Raw genomic sequence first — 25,251 nt, 5'->3', positions numbered from 1 at the left:
GAATGGTTATGAGGGAAGTCCAAGAGTTACAAGGGTCAAGCATAACCCTTGGTTATATATAGCCCTCCCATTGTATTAGCAACCACTTTTCACCTTGGCTCCTCCCACAAAGTATAGAGAGTTTTCACTCAATTCTTTAAGGAGTGAGGAGTGGTTCCAATGTCCCACTATTGGGGCTAGTGTTGTATGATGTACATATGTGTCTTGGAACATTTTATTAACACAGAAGCCTATTCAAGCCAACACGTTTTCATGCATGTCTTGTGGATGTTTGTAAGATGATTCTTTTGGCATTTGTAATTCATGGTTGTTTCACATGTACTAAGATAGTTGAACTACTTCAGTTTTTTTAGTACTTACCTTATTGGGTATGTCTTGTGTTGGTTATCACTATTGTCTCATCCTTGTGGACTACTCCACATGATACTAGACAGACCTTCCTCGTTTACTGGTTATAATGACTGTCACATCCGTTGTGGACTACTGCGTTAGATGGTGGACTGTGTTAGACTCTGTCTCATGTAAGAGATAGATTCTTCTTCAAAACCCTGTTTTGTAGAAGAAATCATTAATATGTAATTTGTCATGATGTTCTATAGCTCTACAACTCTTCAAATGACAGTGTTTTGATGTGGATGATGAGACAATCCCTGCAAAAGTTAGACATGGATTTACATTCTCCGCAGCTGATGAACAAGGACTAGACCATGCATTACTATAGAGAGAGGCCAAATTGGTGGCTAGCAAGAGAAAGAGCTCAACAAGCCCGCATTCTAGCTTCACTCGACAATCTGCTGCAAATTCATTTATGTTTTGATAATATAACAATTTGAAGAAAACAAACATGACTTATTCAGAATTACGAGGCCACTATTTTGTTTTGACAGCATCTTTCGATGACATTGATGCAAGCATGTATGATGGGTTGATAGTTCCTGGAGGAAGGGCACCCGAGTACCTAGCTCTAAATAAATTTGTTCTTAAATTGGTCAAGCGGATTTCTGATTCAAACAAGCTCATTTCTTCTATCTGTCGTGGACAATTGATTCTTGCTGGTGCAGGTATATTGAAAGAGAAAACATGTACTGTGTATCCAACTGTAAAGCTTGATGTATTGCTTTCTGGCAGGAAATGGTTAGAGCCAGAACCTATAACTACGTGTTTCAGAGATGGGAATTTAGTGACAGCAGCAGCTTGGCCTGCACACCCACAATTTATCTCTCAGATCATGGCATCATTGGGAATTAAAGTGTCGTTTTGAGGAGTTGTGTGCATTGTCTGTAAACTCAATTTCTACTCCGTGTGTATAAAAACTACTATGCTGTAAAGGACCACTAGATATAATAAGTTGCAGTTGCAGTGTAAGTTGATGTCTTCATTAAGTTAACATAAAATAAAAGGATCAACAGGCAATCAAATGAAAGTGGCTCAAAATATCAATCGGTCTCTTTCAGCCCTGGGGGATGTTATTAGTGCACTGGCTTCTGAAGGGCGGCATACATAAATCACAAGCTCACGATGCTTATGAGTGATGCACTTGATGGCGATGCCAAAACATTAATGTTTGCAAATATATCCCCAGCGGAATCCATTATAGATGAGACCCATAATTTTCTTTCATATGCTACCCGAGTTCGCTCAATTGTAAATGATGGCAAGCGCTGGACAAAGACAATGGTTCTTACGGCATCTCTCTTCGCTTTGGCATTAGATTTGTACTGAAACATCATTCTATGGTTCTCTGGCTGCCATTCCTTTTGGCACTATGGTGGTATTCGCTCTCAGTTTGTTTTAATTTACACAGGTTTGCAGGGTTCTCATTAGATGTATCGAGCTTCACTGTTAAAACTAGAATTATTCCTTTGTGGGCATTCTGCAAATCAAATTTATTCATGTGTATTTCCGTCTCTATACTATTACTCTTATGGATGGTAGTGCGAAGGTGTGTGCGTATGGTTTTGGACAGAGTGCGGCAAAATTGTCGCAAGTATTACCAGATGAGTCCTATGCTTGGCCCGAAAATGGAGTAGCGCCCCTCCTCTGCACAGCTCTATACCAAGAAAGTCACTTTCAATGTAAACAAATGATGAGTTTCAGATCACGGGGAGCCTGAGACAGACGGGATTCCGTTCCATGATTTTCGCCAGCGATTGATCCTTTGGAGATTTTGTGGGCGATGTGGCTCTTAGAAGACGGACTGTGAGCTATTGCCGATGCTACCATATAGCATGTGGTTGGATGTGTTGGAAATCGATGAGTGGCACAGTATAAATCTGAATTAAACGCTGAGTGTAACCACGCAAACCTCTTTCAGTACAGTTGTCATCATAAGGATAGAATGTTAGCTTAAAGGTTGTTTTATTAAAATGGCCAACACATTTCCAAATTTGGGGCACAGTTTGCAAAGTGGCATTCATAGGTTCGTTTGTGTGTCAACAACTTGAATTCGAATCAGGGTAACATGCTTATTCTCCAGGAGAGCTGCACTGATGTATGTGGCTCTTACGTTATTTACGCTCTCGTTGATATAGTGGCCATGAATGTCGTTCTCAACGGTGGTGATCCCAACTACGTGGCTCTTTTACCATCGGGTTTTGCTATTTTGCCTGATGGCACACAGTCGAGTTTGGGTAGCAATGTCATTAATGACAAAATCTCCAGTGGCTCGTTGTTGACTGTGGCTTTCCAGATTTTAATCGACTCTGTGCCAACAGCAAAGCTATCTTTAGGGTCGGTTGCAACTGTCAATAGCCTCATATCCTGTACAGTTGACCAAATTAAGACGGCTCTGAACTGTGAAAACGCTTGATTGAACAAGGCGCCTCTTGTTTCTTGTTTCCATCTGCTCTATTTTTATGGCTTTAGTTGAAACAGCGCCCCTGTTTTGGGGGTCGATCTGTTGTTTTTTGTTTTAGTTGATTTAATGTATAAAAAATAATTTGTAAGAAGAGAGAGTTAGAGGAAAAAATTCTGAGCGCTGGAGGAGAACTGAGCTCCATTGTACAGTCTTTGACAGAGGGATTTTTAATGAAATTTCACAGCTCTAACTTCTGAGATTCTTGTGGCATGATGATTTAGCATAAGTTTTTCTCTTGTTTCATATGTAATCTGTTATGTTTCATTTCACTACATGATCATTTCTAACTGAACAAATGAAGTGTTTAGGTAAGAATTCATGCCTGCCATGCTCTGCCTATAAGTTTGTTCATGTTTAAATGTTTTCTACTGTTTAAGGAGGATTCAAAGTTATTGTTTGCCTTCCTTAGCTCCTCACCAGTCTTGCCATCCCATTTAAAATCTAGATTTGATGCTAAATTTCTTGCCTACCTTGCCTCAGTCGATAACCTGTGTTGTTCATTATATTTCTCTGTTTCAAGCTGTGATTTTGCCCATGCAGCCCAGAAAAACCCCGTTATTTAATTAAAAACCCCAAATCAATCTTTCTAATCAGTTTACTAGCCTAATATCAGTGTTACCTAGTTGGTCATCTCATCCCATTGAAGATCTACCGAGATTGACCGGAGAGAGCCTTCTCCTGCCCCGTAGGGCTAGCTACGGGGCTGAATGGTTTGATGTTGCCTTGAGGTTTACCTTTCTCAGCCTGAGGTGAAATCTCAAGTGCTAACATACTGGCGACCATACTGGGGAGAACATTCAATTTGTTGATTGTCTTGTCCCAGTACATGCAATCAAGGTGCAGATCTGATGTTGATGGTGGACAGCAGTCAGACACTTATGCAGGCTGAACCATTCACCTGGCGACTCCAATTTGATCTAGACATTCTAAACACTTGCTGATCCATTCATGCAATGGAAGGGTATGTGGCAAACCCTACCCTGTGTGAAGTTGTAGAAGAAATAAGAAAGAAGTTAGCAGATATTGAATTTGATGAAGATGTTTTCAGTGCCTTGCTTCAATGCTTGAAATCTTTAAAGGTCTTTAAAACTAGTGGCTATGAGTTAGTTGTTGAAAGAATCGAAAAGGAGATTCAAGAACTGGATGAGCAAATTCAGTCATATGATTTCCAAGACCCTAAAAAGTTCTTGGAAATCCTTCCTCATTCGAGAAAAGATATCATAGAATTGCCTACAGTCGTTTACATTGACAGTGTGCAGCTGGAAGTATGCATCACAGAGTTGGGGCAGCCAACAGAGTCTGGCTTCCGTGATCCTATTGCGGCATACATGGACACATTTTTCAGTTTGATTGATAGATCAGGCTGTCTTGTACGTGATCAGGCTCAGTACGTGCATGAAGGGCTGCCAGCAACTGCATCTGTGACTTCGTGGCAGCATTCTCGAGCGGCAGCATTCTCAGGTTTACTTGAATGGTTAATTTGGCATTTTAGTATTACCTGATCTATTGTTTGTATAGTAGATTAGAGTAGATGTTGTAAATAAATAAGCAGCCATAAGGGCAGCATCTTGTTTTCAGTTTGCTTAAAGATTGTTAAGTCATTGTTTCAGTCATTTTAGTCTTGAGAGCAAATCAGTTTGAGTTCAGTTTCAGTTTGAAAATTAAGTCAAGAGTTGGGTCGATGATGACTCCATTGCCCAATGGGTGGAGGCACTGTCTGCTCTCCCAAAGTTTTGCGGTTCTTGGCACCTCCACGGAGCGGCAGCTGCCATCCCAAGTGGAGCCGATGTTAGACTCCGTCTCATGTCAGAGATAGATTCTTCTTCAAAACCCTGTTTTGAAGAAGAAATCATTAATATGTAATTTGTCATGATGTTCTATAGCTCTACAGCTCTTCAAATGACAGTGTTTTGATGTGGATGATGAGACAATCCCTGCAAAAGTTAGACATGGATTTACATTCTCCGCAGCTGATGAACAAGGACTAGACCATGCATTACTATAGAGAGAGGCCAAATTGGTGGCTAGCAAGAGCAAGAGCTCAACAAGCCCGCATTCTAGCTTCACTCGACAATCTGCTGCAAATTCATTTATGTTTTGATAATATAACAATTTGAAGAAAACAAACATGACTTATTCAAAAATACGAGGCCACTATTTTGTTTTGACAGCATCTTTCGATGACATTGATGCAAGCATGTATGATGGGTTGATAGTTCCTGGAGGAAGGGCACCCGAGTACCTAACTCTAAATAAATTTGTTCTTAAATTGGTCAAGCGGTTTTCTGATTCAAACAAGATCATTTCTTCTATCGGTCGTGGGCAATTAATTCTTGCTAGTGCAGGTATATTGAAAGAGAAAACATGTACTGCGTATCCAGCTGTAAAGCTTGATGTATTTCTTTATGGCGGTGAATGGTTAGAGCCAGAACCTATAACTACGTGTTTCAGAGATGGGAATTTAGTGACAGCAGCAGCTTGGCCTGCACACCCACAATTTATCTCTCAGATCATGGCATCATTGGGAATTAAAGTGTCGTTTTGAGTAGTTGTGCGCATTGTCTGTAAACTCAATTTCTACTCCGTGTGTATAAAAACTACTATGTTGTAGAGGACCACTAGATATAATAAGTTGCAGTTGCAGTGTAAGTTGATGTCTTCGTTAAGTTAACATAAAATAAAAGGATCAATAGGCAATCAAATGAAAGTGGCTCAAAATATGAATCGGTCTCTTTCAGCCCTGGGGGATGTTATTAATGCACTGGCTTCTGAAGGGCGGCATACAGAAATCACAAGCTCACGATGCTTATGAGTGATGCACTTGATGGCGATGCCAAAACATTAATGTTTGCAAATATATCCCCAGCGGAATCCATTATGGATGAGACCCATAATTTTCTTTCATATGCTACCCGAGTTCGCTCAATTGTAAATGATGGCAAGCGCTGGACAAAGCCAATGGTTCTTACGGCATCTCTCTTCGCTTTGGCATTGGATTTGTACTGAAACATCATTCTATGGTTCTCTGGCTGCCATTCCTTTTGGCACTATGGTGGTAGTCGCTCTCAGTTTGTTTTAATTTACACAGGTTTGCAGGGTTCTCATTAGATGTATCGAGCTTCACTGTTAAAACTAGAATTATTCCTTTGTGGGCATTCTGCAAATCAAATTTATTCATGTGTATTTCCGTCTCTATACTATTACTCTTCTGGATGGTAGTGCGAAGGTGTGTGCGTATGGTTCTGGACAGAGTGCGGCAAAATTGTCGCAAGTATTACCAGATGAGTCCTATGCTTGGCCCGAAAATGGAGTAGCGCCCCTCCTCTGCACAGCTCTATACCAAGAAAGTCACTTTCAATGTAAACAGATGATGAGTTTCAGATCACGGGGAGCCTGAGACAGACGGGATTCCGTTCCATGATTTCCACCAGCGATTGATCCTTTGGAGATTTTGTGGGCGATGTGGCTCTTAGAAGACGGACTGTGAGCTATTGCCGATGCTACCATATAGCATGTGGTTGGATGTGTTGGAAATCGATGAGTGGCACAGTATAAATCTGAATTAAACGCTGAGTGTAACCACGCAAACCTCTTTCAGTACAGTTTTCATCATAAGGATAGAATGTTAGCTTAAAGGTTGTTTTATTAAAATGGCCAACGCATTTCCAGATTTGGGGCGCAGTTTGCAAAGTGGCATTCATAGGTTCGTTTGCGTGTCAACAACTTGAATTCGAATCAGGGTAACATGCTTATTCTCCAGGAGAGTTGCACTGATGTATGTGGCTCTTACGTTATTTACGCTCCCGTTGATATAGTGGCCATGAATGTCGTTCTAAACGGTGGTGATCCCAACTACGTGGCTCTTTTACCATCGGGTTTTGCTATTTTGCCTGATGGCACACAGTCGAGTTTGGGTAGCAATGTCATTAATGACAAAATCTCCAGTGGCTCGTTGTTGACTGTGGATTTCCAGATTTTAATCGACTCTGTGCCAACAGCAAAGCTATCTTTAGGGTCGCTTGCAACTTTCAATAGCCTCATATCCTGTACAGTTGACCAAATTAATACGGCTCTGAACTGTGAAAACGCTTGATTGAACAAGGCGCCTCTTGTTTCTTGTTTCCATCTGCTCTATTTTTATGGCTTTAGTTGAAACAGCGCCCCTGTTTTGGGGGTCGATCTGTTGTTTTTTGTTTTAGTTGATTTAATGTATAAAAAATAATTTGTAAGAAGAGAGAGTTAGAGGAAAAAATTCTGAGCGCTGGAGGAGAACTGAGCTCCATTGTACAGTCTTTGACAGAGGAATTTTTAATGAAATTTCACAGCTCTGACTTCTGAGATTCCTGTGGCATGATGATTTAGCATAAGTTTTTCTCTTGTTTCATATGTAATCGGTTATGTTTCATTTCACTACATGATCATTTCTAACTGAACAAATGAAGTGTTTAGGTAAGAATTCATGCCTGCCATGCTCTGCCTATAAGTTTGTTCATGTTTAAATGTTTTCTACTGTTTAAGGAGGATTCAAAGTTATTGTTTGCCCTCCATAGCTCCTCACCAGTCTTGCCATCCCATTTAAAATCTAGATTTGATGCTAAATTTCTTGCCTACCTTGCCTCAGTCGATAACCTGTGTTGTTCATTATATTTCTCTGTTTCAAGCTGTGATTTTGCCCATGCAGCCCAGAAAAACCCCGTTATTTAATTAAAATCCCCAAATCAATCTTTCTGATCAGTTTACTAGCCTAATATCAGTGTTACCTAGTTGGTCATCTCATCCCATTGCAGATCTACCGAGATTGATCGGAGAGAGCCTTCTCCTGCACCGTAGGGCTAGCTACGGGGCTGAATGGTTTGATGTTGCCTTGAGGTTTACCTTTCTCAGCCTGAGGTGAAATCTCAAGCGCTAACATACTGGCGACCATACTGGGGAGAACATTCAATTTGTTGATTGTCTTGTCCCAGTACATGCAATCAAGGTGCAGATCTGATGCTGATGGTGGACAGCAGTCAGACACTTATGCAGGTTGAACCATTCACCTGGCGACTCCAATTCGATCCAGACATTCTAAACACTTGCTGATCCATTCATGCAATGGAAGGGTATGTGGCAAACCCTACCCTGTGTGAAGCTGTAGAAGAAATAAGAAAGAAGTTAGCAGATACTGAATTTGATGAAGATGTTTTCAGTGCCTTGCTTCAATGCTTGAAATCTTTAAAGGTCTTTAAAACTAGTGGCTATGAGTTAGTTGTTGAAAGAATCGAAAAGGAGATTCAAGAACTGGATGAGCAAATTCAGCCATATGATTTCCAAGACCCTAAAAAGTTCTTGGAAATCCTTCCTCATTCGAGAAAAGATATCATAGAATTGCCTACAGTCGTTTACATTGACAGTGTGCAGCTGGAAGTATGCATCACAGAGTTGGGGCAGCCAACAGAGTCCGGCTTCCGTGATCCTATTGCGGCATACATGGACACATTTTTCAGTTTGATTGATAGATCAGGCTGTCTGGTACGTGATCATGCTCAGTACGTGCATGAAGGGCTGCCAGCAACTACATTTGTGACTTCGTGGCAGCATTCTCGAGCGGCAGCATTCTCAGGTTTACTTGAATGGTTAATTTGGCATTTTAGTATTACCTGATCTATTGTTTGTACAGCAGATTAGAGTAGATGTTGTAAATAAATAAGCAGCCATAAGGGCAGAATCTTGTTTTCAGTTTGCTTAAAGATTGTTAAGTCATTGTTTCATTCATTTTAGTCTTGAGAGCAAATCAGTTTGAGTTCAGTTTCAGTTTGAAAATTAAGTCAAGAGTTGGGTCGATGATGACTCCATTGCCCAATGGGTGGAGGCACTGTCTGCTCTCCCAAAGTTCTGCGATTCTTGGCACCTCCACGGAGCGGCAGTTGCCATCCCAAGTGGAGCCGATGTTAGACTCCGTCTCATGTCAAAGATAGATTCTTCTTCAAAACCCTGTTTTGAAGAAGAAATCATTAATATGTAATTTGTCATGATGTTCTATAGCTCTACAGCTCTTCAAATGACAGTGTTTTGATGTGGATGATGAGACAATCCCTGCAAAAGTTAGACATGGATTTACATTCTCCGCAGCTGATGAACAAGGACTAGACCATGCATTACTATAGAGAGAGGCCAAATTGGTGGCTAGCAAGAGCAAGAGCTCAACAAGCCCGCATTCTAGCTTCACTCGACAATCTGCTGCAAATTCATTTATGTTTTGATAATATAACAATTTGAAGAAAACAAACATGACTTATTCAGAACTACGAGGCCACTATTTTTTTTTGACAGCATCTTTCGATGACATTGATGCAAGCATGTATGATGGGTTGATAGTTCCTGGAGGAAGGGCACCCGAGTACCTAGCTCTAAATAAATTTGTTCTTAAATTGGTCAAGCGGTTTTCTGATTCAAACAAGCTCATTTCTTCTATCTGTCGTGGGCAATTGATTCTTGTTGGTGCAGGTATATTGAAAGAGAAAACATGTACTGCGTATCCAGCTGTAAAGCTTGATGTATTGCTTTCTGGCGGTGAATGGTTAGAGCCAGAACCTATAACTACGTGTTTCAGAGATGGGAATTTAGTGACAACAGCAGCTTGGCCTGCACACCCACAATTTATCTCTCAGATCATGGCATCATTGGGAATTAAAGTGTCGTTTTGAGGAGTTGTGCGCATTGTCTGTAAACTCAATTTCTACTCCGTGTGTATAAAAACTACTATGTTGTAGAGGACCACTAGATATAATAAGTTGCAGTTGCAGTGTAAGTTGATGTCTTCGTTAAGTTAACATAAAATAAAAGGATCAACAGGCAATCAAATGAAAGTGGCTTAAAATATCAATCGGTCTCTTTCAGCCCTGGGGGATGTTATTAATGCACTGGCTTCTGCAGGGCGGCATACAGAAATCACAAGCTCACGATGCTTATGAGTGATGCACTTGATGGCGATGCCAAAACATTAATGTTTGCAAATATATCTCCAGCGGAATCCATTATGGATGAGACCCATAATTTTCTTTCATATGCTACCCGATTTCGCTCAATTGTAAATGATGGCAAGCGCTGGACAAAGCCAATGGTTCTTACGGCATCTCTCTTCGCTTTGGCATTAGATTTGTACTGAAACATCATTCTATGGTTCTCTGGCTGCCATTCCTTTTAGCACTATGATGGTAGTCGCTCTCAGTTTGTTTTAATTTACACAGGTTTGCAGGGTTCTCATTAGATGTATCGAGCTTCACTGTTAAAACTAGAATTATTCCTTTGTGGGCATTCTGCAAATCAAATTTATTCATGTGTATTTCTGTCTCTATACTATTACTCTTCTGGATGGTAGTGCGAAGGTGTGTGCATATGGTTCTGGACAGAGTGCGGCAAAATTGTCGCAAGTATTACAAGATGAGTCCTATGCTTGGCCCGAAAATGGAGTAGCGCCCCTCCTCTGCACAGCTTTATACCAAGAAAGTCACTTTCAATGTAAACAGATGATGAGTTTCAGATCACGGGGAGCCTGAGACAGACGGGATTCCATTCCATGATTTCCGCCAGCGATTGATCCTTTGGAGATTTTGTGGGCGATGTGGCTCTTAGAAGACGGACTGTGAGCTATTGCCGATGCTACCATATAGCATGTGGTTGGATGTGTTGGAAATCGATGAGTGGCACAGTATAAATCTGAATTAAACGATGAGTGTAACCACGCAAACCTCTTTCAGTACAGTTGTCATCATAAGGATAGAATGTTAGCTTAAAGGTTGTTTTATTAAAATGGCCAACGCGTTTCCAGATTTGGGGCGCAGTTTGCAAAGTGGTATTCATATGTTCGTTTGCGTGTCAACAACTTGAATTCGAATCAGGGTAACATGCTTATTCTCCAGGAGAGCTGCACTGATGTATGTGGCTCTTACGTTATTTACGCTCCCGTTGATATAGTGGCCATGAATGTCGTTCTCAACGGTGGTGATCCCAACTACGTGACTCTTTTACCATCGGGTTTTGCTATTTTGCCTGATGGCACACAGTCGAGTTTGGGTAGCAATGTTATTAATGACAAAATCTCCAGTGGCTCGTTGTTGACTGTGGCTTTCCAGATTTTAATCGACTCTGTGCCAATAGCAAAGCTATCTTTAGGGTCGGTTGCAACTGTCAATAGCCTCATATCCTGTACAGTTGACCAAATTAAGACGGCTCTGAACTGTGAAAACGCTTGATTGAACAAGGCGCCTCTTGTTTCTTGTTTCCATCTGCTCTATTTTTATGGCTTTAGTTGAAACAGCGCCCCTGTTTTGGGGGTCGATCTGTTGTTTTTTGTTTTAGTTGATTTAATGTATAAAAAATAGTTTGTAAGAAGAGAGAGTTAGAGGAAAAAATTCTGAGCGCTGGAGGAGAACTGAGCTCCATTGTATAGTCTTTGACAGAGGGATTTTTAATGAAATTTCACAGCTCTGACTTCTGAGATTCCTGTGGCATGATGATTTAGCATAAGTTTTTCTCTTGTTTCATATGTAATCTGTTATGTTTCATTTCACTACATGATCATTTCTAACTGAACAAATGAAGTGTTTAGGTAAGAATTCATGCCTGCCATGCTCTGCCTATAAGTTTGTTCATGTTTAAATGTTTTCTACTGTTTAAGGAGGATTCAAAGTTATTGTTTGCCCTCCTTAGCTCCTCACCAGTCTTGCCATCCCATTTAAAATCTAGATTTGATGCTAAATTTCTTGCCTACCTTGCCTCAGTCGATAACTTGTGTTGTTCATTATATTTCTCTGTTTCAAGCTGTGATTTTGCCCATGCAGCCCAGAAAAACCCCGTTATTTAATTAAAAACCCCAAATCAATCTTTTTGATCAGTTTACTAGCCTAATATCAGTGTTACCTAGTTGGTCATCTCATCCCATTGCAGATCTACCGAGATTGACCGGAGAGAGCCTTCTCCTGCCCCGTAGGGCTAGCTACGGGGCTGAATGGTTTGATGTTGCCTTGAGGTTTACCTTTCTCAGCCTGAGGTGAAATCTCAAGCGCTAACATACTGGCGACCATACTGGGGAGAACATTCAATTTGTTGATTGTCTTGTCCCAGTACATGCAATCAAGGTGCAGATCTGATGCTGATGGTGGACAGCAGTCAGACACTTATGCAGGCTGAACCATTCACCTGGCGACTCCAATTCGATCCAGACATTCTAAACACTTGCTGATCCATTCATGCAATGGAAGGGTATGTGGCAAACCCTACCCTGTGTGAAGCTGTAGAAGAAATAAGAAAGAAGTTAGCAGATACTGAATTTGATGAAGATGTTTTCAGTGCCTTGCTTCAATGCTTGAAATCTTTAAAGGTCTTTAAAACTAGTGGCTATGAGTTAGTTGTTGAAAGAATCAAAAAGGAGATTCAAGAACTGGATGAGAAAATTCAGTCATATGATTTCCAAGACCCTAAAAATTTCTTGGAAATCCTTCCTCATTCGAGAAAAGATATCATAGAATTGCCTACAGTCGTTTACATTGACAGTGTGCAGCTGGAAGTATGCATCACAGAGTTGGGGCAGCCAACAGAGTCCGGCTTCCGTGATCCTATTGCGTCATACATGGACACATTTTTCAGTTTGATTGATAGATCAGGCTGTCTTGTACATGATCAGGCTCAGTACGTGCATGAAGGGCTGCCAGCAACTGCATCTGTGATTTCGTGGCAGCATTCTCGAGCGGCAGCATTCTCAGGTTTACTTGAATGGTTAATTTGGCATTTTAGTATTACCTGATCTATTGTTTGTACAGCAGATTAGAGTAGATGTTGTAAATAAATAAGCAGCCATAAGGGCAGCATCTTGTTTTCAGTTTGCTTAAAGATTGTTAAGTCATTGTTTCAGTCATTTTAGTCTTGAGAGCAAATCAGTTTGAGTTCAGTTTCAGTTTGAAAATTAAGTCAAGAGTTGGGTCGATGATGACTCCATTACCCAATGGGTGGAGGCACTGTCTGCTCTCCCAAAGTTCTGCGGTTCTTGGCACCTCCACGGAGCGGCAGCTGCCATCCCAAACAAGCTCATTTCTTCTATCGGTCGTGGGCAATTAATTCTTGCTAGTGCAGGTATATTGAAAGAGAAAACATGTACTGCGTATCCAGCTGTAAAGCTTGATGTATTGCTTTCTGGCGGTGAATGGTTAGAGCCAGAACCTATAACTACGTGTTTCAGAGATGGGAATTTAGTGACAGCAGCAGCTTGGCCTGCACACCCACAATTTATCTCTCAGATCATGGCATTATTTGGAATTAAAGTGTCGTTTTGAGGAGTTGTGCGCATTTCCTGTAAACTCAATTTCTACTCCGTGTGTATAAAAACTACTATGTTGTAGAGGACCACTAGATATAATAAGTTGCAGTTGCAGTGTAAGTTGATGTCTTCGTTAAGTTAACATAAAATAAAAGGATCAACAGGCAATCAAATGAAAGTGGCTCAAAATATCAATCGGTCTCTTTCAGCCCTGGGGGATGTTATTAATGCACTGGCTTCTGAAGGGCGGCATACAGAAATCACAAGCTCGCGATGCTTATGAGTGATGCACTTGATGGCGATGCCAAAACATTAATGTTTGCAAATATATCCCCAGCGGAATCCATTATGGATGAGACCCATAATTTTCTTTCATATGCTACCCGAGTTCGCTCAATTGTAAATGATGGCAAGCGCTGGACAAAGCCAATGGTTCTTACGGCATCTCTCTTCGCTTTGGCATTAGATTTGTACTGAAACATCATTCTATGGTTCTCTGGCTGCCATTCCTTTTGGCACTATGGTGGTAGTCACTCTCAGTTTGTTTTAATTTACGCAGGTTTGCAGGGTTCTCATTAGATGTATCGAGCTTCACTGTTAAAACTAGAATTATTCCTTTGTGGGCATTCTGCAAATCAAATTTATTCATGTGTATTTCCGTCTCTATACTATTACTCTTCTGGATGGTAGTGCGAAGGTGTGTGCGTATGGTTTTGGACAGAGTGCGGCAAAATTGTCGCAAGTATTACCAGATGAGTCCTATGCTTGGCCCGAAAATGGAGTAGCGCCCCTCCTCTGCACAGCTCTATACCAAGAAAGTCACTTTCAATGTAAACAGATGATGAGTTTCAGATCACGGGGAGCCTGAGACAGACGGGATTTCGTTCCATGATTTCCACCAGCGATTGATCCTTTGGAGATTTTGTGGGTGATGTGGCTCTTAGAAGACGGACTGTGAGCTATTGCCGATGCTACCATATAGCATGTGGTTGGATGTGTTGGAAATCGATGAGTGGCACAGTATAAATCTGAATTAAACGCTGAGTGTAACCACGCAAACCTCTTTCAGTACAGTTGTCATCATAAGGATAGAATGTTAGCTTAAAGGTTGTTTTATTAAAATGGCCAACGCATTTCCAGATTTGGGGCACAGTTTGCAAAGTGGCATTCATAGGTTCGTTTGCGTGTCAACAACTTGAATTCGAATCAGGGTAACATGCTTATTCTCCAGGAGAGCTGCACTGATGTATGTGGCTCTTACGTTATTTACGCTCCTGTTGATATAGTGGCCATGAATGTCGTTCTCAACGGTGGTGATCCCAACTATGTGGCTCTTTTACCATCGGGTTTTGTTATTTTTCCTCATGGCACACAGTCGAGTTTGGGTAGCAATGTCATTAATGACAAAATCTCCAGTGGCTCGTTGTTGACTGTGGCTTTCCAGATTTTAATCGACTCTGTGCCAACAGCAAAGCTATCTTTAGGGTCGGTTGCAACTGTCAATAGCCTCATATCCTGTACAGTTGACCAAATTAAGACGGCTCTGAACTGTGAAAACGCTTGATTGAACAAGGCGCCTCTTGTTTCTTGTTTCCATCTGCTCTATTTTTATGGCTTTAGTTGAAACCGCGCCCCTGTTTTGGGGGTCGATCTGTTGTTTTTTGTTTTAGTTGATTTAATGTATAAAAAATAATTTGTAAGAAGAGAGAGTTAGAGGAAAAAATTCTGAGCGCTGGAGGAGAACTGAGCTCCATTGTACAGTCTTTGACAGAGGGATTTTTAATGAAATTTCACAGCTCTGACTTCTGAGATTCCTGTGGCATGATGATTTAGCATAAGTTTTTCTCTTGTTTCATATGTAATCTGTTATGTTTCATTTCACTACATGATCATTTCTAACTGAACAAATGAAGTGTTTAGGTAAGAATTCATGCCTGCCATGCTCTGCCTATAAGTTTGTTCATGTTTAAATGTTTTCTACTGTTTAAGGAGGATTCAAAGTTATTGTTTGCCCTCTTTAGCTCCTCACTAGTCTTGTCATCCCATTTAAAATCTAGATTTGATGCTAAATTTCTTGCCTACCTTGCCTCAGTCGATAACCTATGTTGTTCATTATATTTCTCTGTTTCAAGCTGTGATTTTGCACATGCAACCCAGAAAAACCCCGTTATTTAATTAAAAACCCCAAATCAATCTTTCTGATCAGTTTACTAGCCTAATATCAGTGTTACCTAGTTGGTCATCTCATCCCATTGCAGATCTACCGAGATTGACCGGAGAGAGCCTTCTCCTGCCCCGTAGGGCTAGCTACGGGGCTGAATGGTTTGATGTTGCCTTGAGGTTTACCTTTCTCAGCCTGAGGTGAAATCTCAAGCGCTAACAGACTGGTCTTCCCTTGTACTTTGGTTTTAATGATTGTCGCATCCGTTATGGACTATTCTATTGGATGCTCGACAAACCATCCCTAGTCTACGTGTGTCTCTTCCTGCGTGGTACTATTACCTCTCACTTAGAGGCTCACTTTTCTCCCCCCTTTGCTGTAAGAGAACCTTGACACAGTTACATTACGCACTCACCAGGCACACTTACCTTGTTGTTTTTAGATACCAACATAACACTCTCTTGTGCTAATAGCTAGAGCCAAGGCAGATCTTTGAGTATTTGGAAACCAGATATTTATACCGGATGGGACTCCTACACCAAACGGTGTGAGGTCTAGTTGGGACTTCATATCAGGGAGATCCCCTTGGTTGACAGATTTCTTGCACCGTCTACAACATGGCGCTAGAAGGAGGGCCAGACGACAGGCTAGACCCATAGAGTTTGGTTTGAATCTCTTATTTTAAAATGGCTCTTCCCGAAATCATAATTCTAGGATGTTTTTCTAAAGAGCTTAGTTGTACCATCCCTGCAGAATTCATTCATGACCTCTCCGAACTTAAGTTCGATGGTGAGGGTGAATCAACTTTTTGTACACATCTGTTTCAAGTTATCCATATTTGTTTTTGTAACAAAGTATATTCTGAAAATTTCATGGCTAGATTACTCACCCTCACATTCGGAGGTAGTGTTAAACAATGGTGTCATGCATTACCCATTGCTTCTATCCATTCGCTTGCTCAGCTTACCAAGATGCTGAGTAAAGCCTTCGATAAGTATGACCACCGAGATGCTTGTGAAAGAATTCTTCATTTAAGAATGAATCATGATGAATCATTTGAGGATTTTTCGATTCCTTCACCTCTATTGCGAAATTCCTGAAGAAGAAAAAATTGGACTCGAATTTCTTGAGAGAAGAGTTTAAATGCTTCGTTCATGTCTCCTTACATGGTGAGCCTAAACCTCATGTTTTCCCTTCTTCCCCAAATTTCATTGATCATGAGGCACCTCATATTGCAGAGGAGGAGCCTACTACCCTGTTTGTTCCTTGCCCTCCTCCTTTTCCAGTCCCGATGTGAGTGCCTCCTTGTGGTGATCATGGAACTGGGAAATCTATGAATCAAATCTTCAACCCATCTTCTCATCTTTGTCATGCTTCAATGGAGTAAATTCCATAGTGGCTCGTGAAGCCTATGATGATGAATCACTCCTCCATTTCTCAAGAGGATGTCACCATTCACAACTCTAATCTCAAGACTAATCCAGATTTCTATTATCCTCTATCTTCTTCACATCATGACTTCGAGTACCATGACTTGCTTGATTAATCTACTTCACCAACCAATTTTTCACATCCTCTTGATTGTCAAGCTTTTGGCTCAAATTGTGATCAGGTGCAAGGTAGTTACATTACAGAGGTAGAGGAGTAGGAAGGTGAGGACACTATCATTTTTTCCTCTCTGTTTCAAAATTTTCTGCATCAAAACAATGAGTTTCCATTCTTGAATGATTCTCAATCTGCTAATCTCGATGGAAAATCCAATCAATCAATTATTTCAATCAACCCCTGGTCTTGGGCAGTAATCACTCCCATGCTTCCATATGTTGTGACAAACGCCTAAGCATATCATGTGATCTTCTAGTTTCTCATGAAGACTCTAACTCAAATCTAGAATCTGCTTCGGTCAAAGAAGATGTTCCTATCAAAAGTTCCTCTTCACTTCACTTTCCCGTGTGTCCTACCATTTGCAATGCATCTACATGCGGCAGAGATACTCCATGCTCTTTTGTTTATTCATTCAATGAGTTATCTCCTCTATTGACACAAGGTAGTGAGGTTGTCCATGATGAAGTTAAAAATAGTCTAATCATAGAGTATCCTTCCCATCCCCCATCGTCTCTTCTTTTGCATGAAGAAAATTTGTCAAATCAGCTTGCTCATGCGAGCTCACCAATTCATTTATCTTTGGATGTACCATCAAAAGGGCCTCTTCAATTGAGCAATCTGATCTTTTTTAAGCTGAAAATTTTGGTGAAACTTGTGACAAAGATGGTTGCCATCTGGAGAGAAGTTTTGAAATTAGCAGCAGCAGCCACCCTCAAGACATGCATGATCTATTTCAAGCTTCAAAATGTGATTCTACAATTCTAGAAAGTTTCAAGACATGTCAGGGAGTCGAGGCACTTCAACGTCCATTGATAGTTATCTCAGGAATTCGCGAATTTGGTAAACCCTCCTAACCAAATTAGATATGGTTTCTCACGCATAATACATCTATCTAGATGGTTTCAGTTGATGTGGATTCCCGTGTAAAAAATATTTGTTATTCCAGGTGTGATCTTTCAAATTTTCAAATTTCACGTATGACTGAATTCATGAATCTATTGCAGTTCATTCGTCTTCATGCAAATATCTTACATCAAACTTAGGTTGGGGATGTCCATCTCTCATGATATCATGGGATTGTGAAGTTGATCATCTCAAAGACTATCTTTTCCGAGAATCATACTTATCGAATTCCCCCCTTAATGGTTATCTCCTCAGTCTTTTTGTGAACCTTATACTGCAAATTTTTCCTCTCGTCACACCATAATTCTCTCTGGGTGATTATGAACACACAAGATATTACACAAATCAAGTTCCTCTCCATTCACCATGCCTCGACTAGTTTCACGCATTCACGGTGCTAACATCCTTTTTAAATTGCGATGACCATGCTGCTTGCGTAATTGGTCACTAGTTGCAGGAAGGTGATCTATCATATCTAGCTCACAACGAACTTGGTTCGATTGTTTAGAGCATTCACAAGATTGTTCAAATGAATTTTTCTATGTTCATTGCAAACTGGGAATCTAATGTTTCAATCAGCACATCTGACCAATTCTCTATCTTGGGTGATTGTTATTCAGCTTATCATTTTCCGATTAGCACATCTAATATCAGTCGCTTCACATTCTCTGATATGCATTGTTTAACATCTCTCTTTCAGATTTCCTTCAAGCAGGTGAGGAACTTCATCCTTCGCTAAAGGTTATGGCAGGTCCTCACTGCCTTCAAATGACTACTGAGAATGATCATATTTGTTTTTCCTTACAAGATTCCCATCATGATCCTGCTTCTCAAATCTAAAATTCATATTTTCAAAGATCACAAGGCTTTCAAGACGGCCATCATGAATTTTACGATCCAATCGTTGAATGGTTGGAACAATCTTACTTGGAAAGCTCTGTTGCAGGCGCAAGTTTCAATCCTTCCTCGTGCTTGCTGAGAAGCTCGGTGAAGATGAGGACACACTCGCAAGAGTCTTTCAAGGTTTGTTGAAAAATGGTATCCATAAAAAAGGTAAGCATGTGGATTGGATAACAGTAGTGGTTGTGACACATTTTTCTGCCCACAGGCAAGGCCTTCCTTCCCGTGTACAAATTTTTCAAGTTTTTTGTATTTTTTGTTGCACATCACTTTTTATCTGTTTTAATCATTCATATCTTTGTGGATGCAGGTCGGGAACGACTACGGTGGCTTCACTAGAAATTTCATTACACGTAACCCCAATTGTCTAGCTGTTAGGATAGGAGTAGGATTAGTTGCATGCACTCATTCCCGGTAGTTCATCCTAGTTTCCTTATTCTAGTTTTACATCATGTTTGCTTTAGTCATTTTGTTCTCCTGTCTTTCAATTTTGGTGGCTTGGTTCTGTGTCTTCTTTCCTTTTGCTTTGTTTCTTTCCTTCTTCATTTTTCTGTTTGTTTTCATTACGCAAATAAGTGTTGTACCTGGACCTGTTGTGGCTTCTGAGTGTGTATGTGGCTGATCTTCAAATAGTCTTGTGACACTTCAACATTTGGTCAGTCCTATGTCCGACTTCCTTGTAATTGTATGTAACTTTTGGTCGATGAAGTCTTTACTGAAATATGATCCATCTGTAACGAGAGATTTGGTCCAACCATGAATCTGTGTCCATTCTTGGGAACCTCATGCCTATACTCAGTTTTTTTCTTTCGTGTGTTCAAGCTTATCCAACTAGTAGAAATGGAGAAGGGGCAAAATATAAATGAGAAAACCTAAATCATAGGTATTTATATGCTTCTCTGAACGAACAATCTCTCTTGCTCTCAATAAGTCAGAATCCCTCTTCTACCCCAAAAGTAAATAAGTGCTTATAAATAGATCTCTTTAAAAAAAACAAAGGTGAAAGAAGAGAAAGGCTCCATGCACAGAGAGGTGAAGTGGGCAACTCCACTGGTGTATTGTCTAGGCTCCTTGGCAGTGGAGAAATGCTTGTGTTCCTGCATGACTTTGTTGGGGTACTCTCTAGGCCTATTGGTAGTGGAGAAACAATAGATATGAAAATTTGTACTCTGAAAATCTTAAGCTCATGAACTAAACTACCCTTCCCAATTCAAAACACTGTGATCTGGATGAATCTTATATTGTGTTCAACTGAGAAGGTACAACGGGGACCATGTCTACCCATGGGGTAAGTGGGGAAGCCAAAGTGATCTGCACGATGAATCAATACTCCCTGAAGGACCAAGGCCCTTCACTAAAATGAACCAAGACAGAGAAGTTGGTATTCAACTAGTGTGTCGCCAAGTGTTGTAGCGGCTACAGCACCCTATAAAATTTTGGCCTATACTTAAATTTTGGAGGTTACTGTGGATCTTTTGATTGATCATTCCTTAGTCACTTATTTGGTAAGCTGGTGATCTCAAGCTTTCCTCTTTGATCTTAAGAGTCGTTCACGCATTTATCTTTATATAGTATGTGTCATCTTTGGGCATGGGGATTATCACTTGTCATGCAAAGGGAAGTTTGTTTTGCTTCAAGGGGAAATCTTTGTGAGAATGAGTTACCCTCACCACATAGACATGTTTCGCACTCTTGCACAAGTGTCGCCTTTATCCTCTTAAAATCTATCATTAGAGTCGCACTTGTCGTAAGTTGCAGCAAAGGTTGTTGCATTAAGTGAAGTATGTTTTTACATGTTTTGGATGGTCTATGTGTTATCACTCAGGTTGTTCCCTTTGACTCCCAAGGGAATACGGCTGAGGTAACCACAAACCAGTCTTTAGACTGCAGGTTCTAGCCCACCTGCAATCAAAGAGGGCTCTCTCTTTATGATTTAACTTTGTTGACGATGATTTTAGACTAGTTATTGAGTTCAAGGGGTTTCGTTTGAGTTTTGGTGGGAAGGATGAAACTTTCAAGTAGAGAGGAAATGCATAGTATGATAAGTTCAAACCATTGGGTGTGGAGTCATGGAGTAGGACTGCTGGTGCGTTTTCTTGGTCACAAGAGGAATATGGAGCAAGATAGCTACACATGAAACAACTTTCAAGTTAAATTGAGATGGATTGAAAGCTAAGGAATGAGAGGCAGTTAAGAATCTCTCTTTCAGCTTAACAAAGGGAAGGTGAATGAGCTCTATCCAGGAGCAGTAAAGAATCCCTAGATAATTGTCAAACATGAATGAAACAGAGCAAATACGAGCCATGAGGAATTCATATTTATGCCTGAATCAGAAGAAAACATATAGAAGTCACAGAAACTGAGCATAGAGTGCAACCACGCAAATTCTAAGCTAATATTTCTTTCTGTAACTTAGATGGTGATATATGTATGATAAAAACTTATATGAATTTAAAACAGAGATAAGAAACACTTAATGGATCATGTTGCAGCACAAGAATTCGATATTCATTCTTCAAAACAGTAATAACACATCAGACAGTCCATCTCCAAGCTTTTCAGCAGTCTTTGATTAATGAAAACATCAAGTATACAGAGCGAGTCTCTCGTGGAGCAAATCAACCAACCAACCCCAAATACATTATGTGGGGAGGTATATATACAAAAAATAAGATACAAAAATATCTAGATGCTGAGTTAATAGCTCATAACTTCTTCGCCCACTCTTAAGGGATAGTAGCCTAAAAGAGTAAATGTTGTAATAAATGTGAATATAACAGTTGTTCATTCTGTCAGAGAAAATTGACTTTTGAGTCCAATTGAGTCGGCTGGGATGCGATTTAAAAATCTGCGGTCTTTCGGGCTTGCTATCCCAGCTCTTTGCTTTGTCACTGCTCTAACTTGCTCGGCCCATTCCTTAACCGCTCTGTCCAGTGCTTTCGTGCCTCATTTGGCTGACTCATAGCTGACCGAGATTTTAAATAACAAAAAGGGACAAAAACTGAAATTACCTGGGCACAATGGCCAGAATTGCCTGCCACCAATCCTCGGGAGGTAACTGATGCTTTTGTATTTTGATGAGTGTTTCATCGGCCTCTGTATACCTATAATAATTGGGTGGCATCCCAAACAAATGATTAATTTCATGTTCAATAAAAAATAAGTTTTCCAACTTATCATAGAGATTCTGCCCAGAAGGTGGCCCTGGCTCTGTTGTAGAGCCTAAGGATGCAGTAAGTTGATTTGTGACATAGTTGTTCACTCTGGTGACATATTTCTCATGTGTTAACAGCCTCCCAGTACTGGTCAGCAAGCTGGGCAAACCTTTGCTTTGTAATGTTGCAAGTTTCCACTTAAAATCATCTATGTCCCTTTGCATCTCTTGACACTTTCTTTCCAGTGTCTGTACAAAACCTCTCAGAGTCAGCACCTTCTTTACTGTGAGTATGGCTTCCATACTATTCATAATTTGCATTGCTTCCAGCTCTTCCTTAGTTTGATGGTTCAAAAAATTAATCATTCTGTTGGCCTGTTCACGCATGGTTCCCAATGCTGCTCTAGCTCTCTGATTTTCAAACTGAGCTAGGCCAATTAGATCTATTTGTTCATGTATGGCCTGAATTGACCGCCACTGGTCAGTGATCGATTGATTAATCTTGGCCAACAGAATCCTCTTTATTTCAGCTAGTGTCTTGTCCAAAGTTAGCCCCTCCTCCAAGGCCTTTATTTTGTCCTTCAGGGCCTTACTTTCCTTTTTCTGCTCAACCACTGTCATTTTGGACTTATCATATTTTCCTTCTAGATTGACCAACTTTTCTTTGGCCTCTTTTATCTATGTTGCTTGAAGCTCTAGTTCCTTGACAGTTTTGGTCAATTCATCCATGCTCATGCTAGACTCAGGTGCTGTTGTTGTTGCCGTTGTAGCATCTGCAACTGTTGTAGTTGCTGTAATAATTGGAGGGGTCACTGCTGCTTGTGTAGGAGGAACAGTAACAACAGTTGGAACTGTTTGAAGTGGCTGGGAGGTCCACTCTCCCTACTTGCCTTGTAATGCTCTCTCCAACTCTCCCTCCATGTCAATTATTCTCTGGTTCATTTGCATTAGCAGATCCATTGTATCTTCAGCTTCTTTCTCTCGAACCAGTTCTCCTGTTTGTGGGTGCATAGTCGAGGTGAGCCTCATTTGCTTTTTTAGAGCAGCAATATCATCCTCCTTTTTCTTCATTAGGGCCTTGATGGCTTTGGGGTTCTTAGGATCATGCCCTAGGTCCACAATAATGTCCTCCAAGGTTTTAATTCTATTGTATTTGGCTGTGGAGGACATTCTTTCCAAATCAAGCTGAATGTTTGTATTCTTTAAAGATTCTTTCAACTCATGAGCCAGCGTGGCCTTATCTGCCAGGGTGGCATAGACCATTTCCCCCGTTTGCTTATGTAACTCTATTTGATCCATGGGGTGAATATCCTTGGCCAGGACCTCTAGTCTTGTCTTGACATAGTCTGCAGCTGACTGTGGCTGCTGAACCTTGGGCTTGAAGTGGGCGAGAATCGTCCTTTCTTCTTTAATGTCATATGCTACCATCAATCTTTCCTGCTTGGCATGTGTTTCTTTAAGAAATTGGTCATACAATTGTACTCTTAAAAGCTCATTTTGAGCCTTAACTTCTTTAAAGGTGGCTTTGATGCTAGCTGGCTTCTTACTTTGCTGTGTAGAGGAAGATACCTCCATGCCATGTTGTCTGTCTTGCTCTTGTTGGAAAGAGCTTGTAGCTGTTTGTTGACTTCCTTCTCTATCTCTCCTTGGACTTCCAAGGATTTCCTCACTGACTTCCTCCTCAATTGGAGAGTCAACCTTTTTCCTCTTGGCTTCGGGCTGTTGTATAGACCCACTAGTAGGTGTGGAGTCTTCTCAGTCTCGTTTTTTTCCTCTTTCCTCATGGGCAGGAGTCTGTAAAACAGGCACCTGTGGTGCCTCTGTTTGCTGTGGAGGAGCCTGTCCTTGAGATTGCTCCATTGAAGTGGCAGGCTGTTCTGTGACCATTCCTTGTTTTGTATCCATTGGCTCTTTTCCTTTAGCTGTACCTGTTGCTGATGTAGATGCTCCTTGGGCAGCTTGTGAAGCTGCAGTAGTGGATGTGCCTTCTCCGACTTAGTGCGGCAGTTTGAAAGTTAGCTGGTCAACAGAATCCAAGTCAAGAGTTTTTTCTAAATCTTTGACATTTCTTTCCATAATTTCTTCTTGGGTGAATTCCTCAACTAATGTGTCTTGCAGCCACTCATCTTGGTTGGCATATTGTTCAATTTGTGGTAATTTACAATGGTCATAGGCCATCAGCCTATATTTAACTCTTCTGGCACTGATAAAACCCTCCGGGTCATAAGGGACCCACTAGAAGCTCCTCTTTAACTTGTATTTGTCCCTCAGTATTTGATCGGCATCTTGCCAACCTTCTTTCTTGTTCATAATGAAGGGGCCTAGATGGTCTTTGAATTTCAGATGAGCTTTCTTCTTGGCACTATGAAAATGAGTAAGGTCAGCATTGATGAGCTGCCTACAGTACTCCAATGCAAACAGTCTCATTGGTACATATCTTGGGAGCCTGTAAGGACTGAGCTCACAGCCATAGATCCTAATGACAGTGTGATTTTGGTAGAGATACCAATCACCTATTTTGTAACTCTTAGACAGTTGCAAGGTCTTTTGTATGTCATATGACAATCTAGGAGGAGGGGACCTTTTTAGAAGACAAGAGACTGGGTATACAAACTAGTCAATGAACTCACAGTAGGAAAATGGAGAGTTTTGAACCTCATGGAAAACTGATGACCAAAAGATGACAGACCTTCTTTCCCCCTTAGAATCTAGCTTTTTAATGGGGCACTGGAAGCATTCAGACTGGTAATACATGAACAAATGATAGATATATGATGAATATTTAAAGACTCCCTCCCTATCCAGCTTCACTAGCTGATCATGTATTTTGTTGGCTATGAACTTGGCATAATTGTACTTGACAGCAGGGGGCTGTCCTGGGCTGTATGCAGACAGCAGGACCAGCACTGTTTCATCAATGTGCTCACTTGTTTCAAAACCCAGCACAGAGGAAATCATATCTATAAGCATCTTTCCCACCTCATTGAAATTGTTATATAAGAAAGGGGGTGGGCCTGTAGGCTGGCAGTCTGCCCTCATGAATGTCTTGGTAATTCTTGCAATTTCAGAGCTGGAAAGCTTGGCGCCTTCATCCAGCAAATAGTTCATGGAGAAAGGAACCAATAGCTGAGTCTGTTTGAAATCGACCATCTGGTTGATGGAGTTAGGAGTAATATGAAAAAGTATGCTCCCAGATGGAGACTTGACAACTCTCTGATTAGGTTCATAGTTCTCAGCACATCAGTGGATGACCTCAAGAAAAACATTAATAGATGGAAGGAAATAATAAGGCAAATTGGACTCCCATATGCCATAGATGTCACATTTGTTTATAAAGCTGTCTCTTAGTTGGCAGAAGGTCTTCAAGTGATTTCTGT

General features: G+C 40.8%; 2 pseudogenes; both read left to right on the top strand.

The window, feature by feature from the left end:
- Positions 1–844: 844 nt before the first annotated feature.
- LOC149182085 (protein DJ-1 homolog D pseudogene) lies at positions 845–1,261 on the top strand (annotated as a pseudogene).
- Positions 1,262–4,985: 3,724 nt separating this feature from the next.
- On the top strand, positions 4,986–5,402 carry LOC149182084 (protein DJ-1 homolog D pseudogene; annotated as a pseudogene).
- Positions 5,403–25,251: the final 19,849 nt, after the last annotated feature.

Source organism: Pinus tabuliformis, chromosome 3_2 (assembly GCF_031772625.1).
Source record: "Pinus tabuliformis cultivar Carrire ecotype Pingquan chromosome 3_2, CPIR1, whole genome shotgun sequence".
NCBI classification, from domain to species: domain Eukaryota; kingdom Viridiplantae; phylum Streptophyta; class Pinopsida; order Pinales; family Pinaceae; genus Pinus; species Pinus tabuliformis.
This window is presented reverse-complemented; position numbering and strand designations above follow the sequence as displayed.